At 38.7% G+C, this 9,775-nt stretch overlaps 1 long non-coding RNA gene across 1 annotated transcript; it reads right to left on the bottom strand.

Annotated features, from left to right (window-relative positions):
- Positions 1–318: 318 nt before the first annotated feature.
- LOC147758854 (uncharacterized) lies at positions 319–2,100 on the bottom strand. Its single transcript, XR_015318859.1, has 3 exons — positions 1,942–2,100; positions 1,211–1,398; positions 319–415 (listed from the first exon to the last, which is right to left on the bottom strand). It is a non-coding gene; the product is annotated as an uncharacterized LOC147758854 (long non-coding RNA).
- Between the last annotated feature and the right edge of the window lie 7,675 nt (positions 2,101–9,775).

The following is a 9,775-nucleotide window of genomic DNA, read 5'->3' as shown; positions in this document are numbered from 1 at the left end:
TGCGTGAACTCTGATCAGAAAGGGTACAAAAACGCCAGTGCTTTTTTGTCGCAACATTTGGATTCTTTTAGAACAGATCAAATCGATGTGTTACTTTGCCTGAATAAAAACTATTTTGACACGCTACTACGACAAAGGCCAATAGATTAGAGCACTGTTCTTTGAACGCACACCGGCTGCTTCACAACCCCGCTGTGTGTCGGATGCCTCTGGCAAGTGCTATATTTACTTTTAAAATCCTCTTTTCTATTAAATATTACTTTAATTACGTTTTTTTCTATAATAGTTTAATTTACTTTTAAAGTCGCAACCCGAAAACTGGGTTCTGCCCAGTATCCAGAGGCTTGAGAAGTCACGACGTTACTTAAACAACGTTTACGACTTGCAGGGCTGGTTCAGGGAAGCGTCTCTATTTCTGTAAAGGAGGCGATAGCAGTTCCGCATAAAAAAAATATGGTCTATCTTACATTATGGCCGATAAATTCTGTTAATACCCTATCTGAGCGTTTTCGAGCGATACATATAACACTTTTTCTTCATCCTGAGCTCGCTCAGGATAGGGAACGGAGTAAAAATAACGTTGGCTTTTGTTAAAAACGGTAGACATTCTACGTGGCTAGTTTCAAGAGGCCTTATGCTAGATTTGAAGTACACTCAAGTTTCTAATGTTAATCGTTCAGGCTAAATATATCGAACTCTAATTTAGGCGTTTGACATCGTGAAACATGGAACGTATTGCAAGGGATCCTTCGTAAAGGCCCTTGCATGACAACTGACGTCCGAATGCAGAAGTTAAATAATTGAATAGCTAAAATTAAATAAATAGTGAGCAATGATCTCATTTCCTAACGATTTCTCAAACAAATGATTGTTGCACATTTATTACACCCACGGCCAAGAGGTGATTATGTCATCCTTTTAATTTGATGTGGAAAACTAACAACAATGCGAAGGGCCATACCACGTCGAGCATAAATTCAATATTGTTGCGACGACGTCACGTAACTTATTCTTGGTAACGACTGCTAAAACGGGACGATCGAAATTTCTCTTATAGCTCAAAATACTGTTTATAATAGGCAGGAGAAAAAATTGGCGTCTAAACAGCAGTTCGGGCCCACTTTCCTCAGTAGTTAATTATCCTTGACTCTATTCTAATATATGGTAGAACACAGCGTAAAATATCTTCCTATCGTCCAAAAATGGCTACCATAGTTAGACGTCAATCGTCGCATCGACATGATGACTCGCTCGTCACGTGAAGTTCGCCGCACGTGGCATATTACGAATCATGGCATCGAATCAGTGACGTACGACGGACCTTTGCACTACAAGATAGGACCGTATCTCTTCTATTATCCGTGATTAAGGCTCTTTGTAGATATTGGCAATGGTTAGCTGTAATAGCACGCAATAACCATCAAGTGTTAGCGAATTCTCAAAAAACTCTTTGCCCTACAAGTTCCGACAGCGCTTAATATCCAACTGTAAAAAAAGCAGTTCTGTTTATGCCTAACCTAAACGAAGAGCCTAATTTTGTGAATCAAACTCTTTTTTGTAAACAATGATTAGGTACTGTTCTCGCTTGTAGCCACTTTATATATTCGCAAATCTGTTGATAAGGGAACAGTGAATAATTCTCACATCTGGCCGTCCATCGGCACTTCATTGTACTACTCCCGATTTACAATGGTCTCTGCTTCCCTGCAGCTCCCTTGAGGCAGTATTAATGATAGCCATGACGCCTTCCCTCCCCCCCCTCTTTCCCAAAGTAAACTGCCGCCTGTCTGACGCGGGAAGTTCAAGCTCACAACAGTTCGGTTCGGCCACGTTTTACCCGGGGGCTGCTCGCCCTTACTGTATCACACCCACCCCTAATATACGAAGAGCCGTTATATACACGGAAGCCGAGTGTTGCGTCAAGTAGCGTTGTCAACTTACCTAAAACCTTAGGCTCAAATACAACCTGCGGTACTGACGGCTATGCAAGTCGGTTTTAACCGCAACAACGTTTATATTTAAGTTTCCTGCTCCGTTGCTATGCCAGATACACTAGCTTTATGAGTAATGGCTAGTGTTCGCCACTTCATTATTTAAAAGCATAACCACAACTCCGCATATGCCTCGAGTCGCCTGTATATATATATATATATATATGGTATGTAGATGTATTACGTATGGAATCTATGCATATCTAGTCGACGCAACGTAGCGTCTAAATCTAGATTCATTATAAACTGGATATTACATTTATGGACTGGAATTGTTTTGTTCCCTAAACCCTGTGACAACTACATCGAAGTGGGTTAGAGTAAATCTTCTGAAAGAGAATCAGCAACACTTCTGTTGTATCTGTTCTGAAGCAATCTCGCATATTTTGGCAACAGTATGCGTAAGAGCTATATTAGCTTAGGTAGACAGATCTGTATCGATACTATTCGAACATATCTCCTAATTACCATGTCAATCCTGATTTCAATTAGTAGAACAAAGACGTCTGGACATTGGTTTTTTGTGCCGCTGTCGAGGTCGAGGTCAGCTGTTTAAACAAAATTTCAATCATTCTTATCCAACTCGTAAATGTTCCCTTCTTCCTTCGACCCTATAACGATACACGATTGACGATCCGTTGTAACCTCAGAATAGTGATAATCACCTGCATCGAAAATAGGTACTCTATAGAACTATGTTTAGTGGCAAATTATTGCGATGTACCGGATCAAGGCATTGGCCATTTTGCAATTGGGAACTTGAGCAATGTTATATCCAACGGGTTGCGTCCGTCATTTAATCGTTGATTAGCTTATCTACAACTGGACAAGAAACTTCGCCTGCGGTAGCCTTCAATAGCTGCTGGAATGACAGCGACAGGAATGGGTAATGCTGGCTGCTGTTGGCTCACAGTGCTTTAGGCGCAACTTAGGCAAATCTCCTTCGATGCGTGAATATATATGTTACACTAGGTAATGAAATACTTTTTCTAATGTGCTGTTTGGCCTGTACAGGTACCTGTTAGCAATTACTAGTCGCAGGAATATAATATATGATACAGTATAATAAGGTTAAGAAATAATGAGAAATGGACGCGAAAGTCAACTCTTCGGGTCTACTATTGTTATTGCAGTAAATAAAACGCTGTATGTTCAAATGATATCAGCAATACTATGTCTATATATATAAAATTTTAAAGCAGTAGAGTCCGAAACCGGTTTGTCGGAACGTCTTTGAATAGATTTACATTTTAATTCCTGTTTCTTGTGGATGTCTCTGAAGAAGCATACCTACACAGGATTACCGCAATGATTTTGCTCGTTTCTCATTTGTCAACTGTGGTAGAAGACTATTCGCACCACGTCGTTATATCTACGTTACAATTTCTTCGAAGAATTTCGCTCATTGACGATTCTCTGCGGGAGTATATTTACTGTATCAGTCTGCGTCATAACGTACAGCCGGTTTGGGTACTTTCTTAGATACTTAGTTGAATAACGTTGCAAGACACATTCATTGAACCGCTTCCCTTTTCTATGGGCGCCATTGTGACTTTACTAGAGACCTGTAAGCGAACAAGCCGAGACTCAACATGGACGGCAAGACAAGGCAGTACGTCCGTGCAGCAGAGGGGCACTGGCTGTCATGCTCGACGGATCGTCGGACGGAAACCACTAACTGTGGAATAACGGGGTCGAAAAGCAAATAGCGCATGGGGCTGTTAGGCTGTGAGCTGAATGCCGTTGGTACCCACGAAGGCTATTGTATGACACCATATAAGAAAAAAGCAAAGTTGTCCAGATGTTCTAGGTAATTAAAATTGTCTGAAGTGTGTGATACACTAATGACTAAATGTATTATGTACCCAAACATTTTTTAGTTTCAGTTTGTCATTTACTGCCTAAGGGATTTCCGTCTAAATTATTGGTGAACTGCCGTTTCGGAACTTTCAGTATTAAGCAGCAACAGCAACTTTGATAGTACTTAAGGAAAAAAAGAAAATATTTTCCTACTTCAACGTTAATTGTGGTAACCTATCACAAAAGCATCATGGTGACAGCTAAGAATAAATTTGATTGATTATACTACCTGAGGATTATACTATTATTCTTTAAAGAGAGACCAGTGTTTAGAATTAAACAGGGTCGGATCATATGATCAAATGGAGTTTTCATTCTCTTTAGGTGATTCCTGCAAAATATGATTTCCCGTCACCAAACGCTTGCCAAAGTAAACGCGTACTTGTTCCTGCATTTGCAACCAACGAGAAAAAGTTCCATTTACAGAGCACAAGCATTTCTCCGTAGAAATCTCTATTAACGATCAGACTATTACACCGTAGAACAGGTCCATCACCATCGGAGAACCTATACTGACCTATCTTGCAGCTTGCTGCACTTTCGTACTAACGTAAAACGTCGATAGCGCCCCGTTTCTTTTCAGAAGATATCATATACGCATCTTTATGAGTGAATATATGGGTAGCTGAAATATAGAAACACAAGGCCTATGCGGCAAGTGTTACACTGCTGATCATAAAAATCAATAATATCATTTATAAGTCAGAAGCTTGAATGCAGTCAATCGGCAACGCAAGCCCAGGTAAGAACTTGAAGCCTTGAAGTGAATCGTTTTTTTGCAAGACACAGAACACAGTCCAATCGTCAAGCCTTGTATCAACATACACTAAAGCAAATAACTAATTATATTTTGGTAGAATACTGTATAATTTCTTGGACGAGCCTATTATTGTAAATTTCGTGCCTGGGAAGTCTGTTCTATTGATCGAGCGCCATCGAAATCGTTCGCTGCCGCTCGATTACCTGTAAAACTGCCAGCTCGATAAACGAAAAAATTCCTTTTTCTAGCCGTACACTCGCAAAACCCACTCGTCTGTATACACGAGGTCCTAGCGCCATATATTTTTAGCTATAATGATAATAGGATATTTGGAAATTCGCCAGCGTATTTTTAGGTAGATTGTGGACTAGAAAATTTTTCGGTTAAGGATTCAAAAACACGTATATTAACAGCAAGGAACATTAGCAAATATACGGTTGACTTTAGAATACGCGCTACGGTGTCACAGAAGTTAATCTTATAATATTAAGTTGGCCAATCATAAGTGGATAGAACAATCAGTCTCTGCTGAAATAGTGTTTACAGGAAATCGATAATACTGGTATCCACGCTAATTCATCGTTTTTTTTTTTTTTTTTTTCGATAATGTTTACAACCAACGACTGCATTCAATTTAAGAGAAGATAAATCCTCGTAATTAGACATGCCTTCTATACAAATATAAGTATAGAAAGGCTACTCTGTTACTTATCTAAACAACTTTTCTGAGACAATAATGCTCGTAAGACCCATGCCTTTAACCAATTATCGCAGAACTTACGGTTTTTGTAAGTTTAGCATATGTTTTTGTTGCTATCGATCGTAATAGCATAAGCTCAATAGGTAGTGGGTAAAGTTACCTCACTCACCTAAAAATATATCTCACATCGCAATAGCAGCAGAAGAAATCCATTTCACACAATAAAAATGTGTGCTAACTGTAGTAAAAATCATACTCCGAATAAGCTACTTACAGCTATCTGACCTAAAAACTATCAAGATTTAGAGATTTAATGTAGTCTCACCAAGTTGATATGAACTTATCTAAAATTTCATCATCTAATTTACCTCGAACCATGTTGATCGTATAAAACTGTTAGTTATTTACTATCCAATAACTAATCTGGTAGCTACATCAGGGTTTTTCCACGAACAATTTTGCTGTCCTCGATAACAGCGTACGACTTTCACGTTAGGATCCCTTCACAGCGAGATCTGCGTTGAGCTGCCAATTTTCGCTGGGCTTTGTTATATCCGTATTACTTTTCCCATGACTCCACACATAACCACATGTATTGGGACCGGCATATTCGGGCTTTATTTTCATTTTAGATCATTTTATTTTTCAACTAGAACCTATCCTAAACCCATTCCCACTGGGTATACGTTCGTATCTCGCAAGCTCGCCAGCGTCTGCGAACTAGATCGCTTCCATTTCACTATTCTGTTAATGGAGCAACTATCTATAACTTGAACTCATCACTAGACCTCTTAACTATGCTTGCTACTGGTCTGAACGCTGGCTGGCTGGCTGGCTGTCTAAATGTTAGATAACTTACGGTAGCTAGTAGGCAGTAGTCGGACGGTTTTTTGTGACCTGAGAAATTTCAGCTCCTACAGTTGAGGTCTCTCCCCCTCCTTAAAAGGTGTCTAGTAGCCAATTAAACACTGCGAAAAAAAAAAAAAAAAAACAAATACATTTATGCAAAAATCTATAAAGGGGATCTTTTTTCATAGGAGCTTACTGGTTTATCTTGTGTAGATGGTCAAATAAATCTATAGGTGAGACAAAATTCGCTTGTCATAATAATAGTGCCAACATTATACCATGTTAATAACAATAATTCCATCACGAAATCAAGGAGGACCGTGTGTATTATTAGGTCAGTTTCGTTGCGTGAAACTGACCTAGTGTGTTAAGTCTATATCTATATATATATATATATATCGCGTCGTAGCATTATACGTAATTTGCGCTTGACGCTCTTCCCGCTTGAGTCGTTATGCAAGCACGTGCTCAGAACACAAAAAATAGCCGCAAGTATTCCTTCGTCAAAATGTCCTATTAGAAAAAATGTCCATGTCAACAAAAATCCACCATGCTGCCATTATATGGACAGATTTCTACTACCAAAATCTTAGATACTATAACAAGCTTAAAGCCGTTGATAAAGAGCGTTATGTAAATAGTCGTTGAGTAATTCCTAAGAATACTTCAGTAATGTATCACATTTTAAATGAGTAAAAAATGATTGTTTTGAAGACAGTAAGAGACATCCTACGCAACTGCAACTTACGAAAATAAAAAAAACAGGAAAAGTAGCGAAATAAACAAACTCCAATGGGTACCTTTATTATTCGTGTCGAAACGTGGACCAAAAGGCCGGAATTATTGAACAATCACGACATTATTCAGGCCCAAAGGCTCGAAAACGGAAGACGATGCTGCTGGAAACACGATATGATTCAACATTTCTAACGGCCATTCCGTTCGCCATGATGAAAAAAATAATGTGAGAGCATAGAACACTTATACGCATGCATTGTTGGACAATGATAATAATAATAATAATCTGGGTATTTTGTATTATTTAGTCATCTGCTATGCACACGCTAGTATGATTTATTTTTTTTTTTAATTACTGCACTAAATTAATTTTTTACTAATTATTCTGTGCATTCGGTTACACGTACATAATTCAATTTAAGTTTAAGCGTTTACTGTCGTTGTATTTACTTGAAAGTTATATGTAAATGTTGTTGAGGGTATGAACGTGTCAATTTATCATAGTTTTCTATCTTCCATGAGCCCTTCGTAATTTAGCTGCCTACTGCACGCTGCGTCTCTCCTTTATACTATAGTTACATTTGATATTTACATCTTTATTTTTTTAAAGGTTCGGCGTGCTAGAACGATACAGGCTAACTGACATTTTTACTTTCATAAACATCATATGTGTACTAGCATAACATTTCGGACACGGATACGTCCTCGCGCAACTGTTGACCACAAACCCACAAACCGCACTTAACCCCCCAAATCCCCCACCCCACCCCACCCCACCCCAATAGCAAAACAGATGGACAAGATAAAATATGAGTTATAGTGCTCAGGTTAAACGTGTTACAATTCGTATTGAATCATTTGTAAAATTACATCTATTATGGGTTTTACACTGTCGCAAATGAGACGTGTCCCGTAAGGTTAGAAATGTCACCGCGGGAACGAGCAGCAAGGCTATGGGGTAACAACTCGTACATATATAGAGCATCGATGAAAGCAATAATGATCGCAGTTAAAGGACAAAAAAAATGGTCAGGTAAACGCCGTCTGCGCATCCTCCGCAGGCGACAGTACCTACGAAGGGTACTGTATGGCTCGGATAGACGAAGGAATCAGATAAAGTTTAAATGGGTAAAATAGCGGAAAATACGAACATCACCTTTTCTCTCCATGTGATTCTCAGTAACTTCAAGTAGCAGTATTCTCGTAGGTTACACATTTAAATGACTTTATTCCTGCAGATTATGTACATTGCGTCTGTTTATCATAGTGCATACGTATCTTAGGGGTTCTTTTTTTTTTCATTAGTTATGGTGTAGTGCGTAAAGCACACAGTACACCCTGACTAATGACCAATGGCAGTATTGGTGAGTGTTTGCCAAAATGTTTTTTTTATGTTTAACATATAAAACAACGACGGTACAGAAAGTCTATTTTTGATCAGTTTGTAGTATCACCGAAACGTTAACAAAATGCCCCTAGTGATGCGACTACTGGCGACCAAATAAGCACACAGGAGCATAAATTGACGAGTTCTGCCTATCAAATCTCTTTTCTTCAGTTTGTAATTATATGATGTAATCATATTTGATGAGTCGATGTTATCAATGTCGTAATAGTCGTTGAGATCCATCGCCTTCCCTACAACCCACTGTCATAAGAGCAAGAGGCCTTAATAGCGCTTTAAAAATTCTTTCTTCACTGACATGTGATAAGGCTAATTCAGCTTCAAGCACCAAGAATCCGAAATCATATGGTTTCTTCAAAAAGCCCAGCTGCATAAATGTAGTCTTCACACAACAGGTACTAGCCTTTGTAAGGTTACGGTAATTGTTGTCATTGTACGAAGCGGCTGACTGCGTCGTTTCGGCTCAAAAATCATGCTTCAATTATTATATACAGTGTGTATCATGTAGATACTACATATATTCGGTTTTCAAATGTTTGTAGTTTTCTGTATATGTGTATATACCTATATATATATATATATATATATATATATATATATATATATATATATATATATATATATAAACCTCCACAAACCTGTATTCCCTATTAGCCTCGTAGTAAAGTGAGGTTGAGCTGATACAATCGTTGCGTTTGCGTACAGTAGAAAAAGCATCCCACTTCTATTTGCATACTTACCTCCATATATACAAAAATGTCTTTCGTATTATATTGAATAACCCCTATTCAACACAACATATTGCTTTTTGCTTGTCAAAGTTCCTTTGAGCTAAGGTTCAGCAACAAGCAATGCTAAGATGCTCAAACGGAACTTCAAACGTAAACAAAATTTAGTACAAATGTATGCGTCTCATCTTCAATTAATTCCGTTCTATTTTTATCAATTGAATTAAGACGATTTCACATAAGCACGAAAATGGACGGATTGCTACCGTGAAGGTTGGACATAGAACCCCGTTGTGCTGTTTGCCATGCAACTGTGCCATTAGCACGTCGCTTATGTGCCTGACATGGCATCATGCTTATTTTACTTAAACCATTACTACTGATCTGTTTGGAAGAAGCTAATGCGATCTATTTTCGTTAGAAGCACTCGTGTAGTCAGTCTCGTAGATAGATACTGCTCAGGTGAACTAGCCCCACCTTTACTGGCAGACCACCAAGGAAAATATGAAATCCGGACCGGAAGTTAAGTAGGTTGTAGAGGGAAGGGAGGCGAATGATAGTGCAAGTGGGCGGCAACAAACAGTGAAGAAAACGCTAGCATAGCCACTAGAGAAGAGTTGAGGGAAAACAGCCTTCCACTGCTACGAATCCCAGTACACTTCCGTTTGAAATTGATTAATTCAGTTCATTAATTACCCAGACAACGTCGAGTGCCAGCAGAAGATCGTGCTGAAACTATTAATA

The sequence above is a fragment of the Varroa destructor genome, unplaced genomic scaffold, assembly GCF_002443255.2.
Source record: "Varroa destructor unplaced genomic scaffold, Vdes_3.0 BEIS01000001.1, whole genome shotgun sequence".
Classification (NCBI taxonomy): domain Eukaryota; kingdom Metazoa; phylum Arthropoda; class Arachnida; order Mesostigmata; family Varroidae; genus Varroa; species Varroa destructor.
This window is presented reverse-complemented; position numbering and strand designations above follow the sequence as displayed.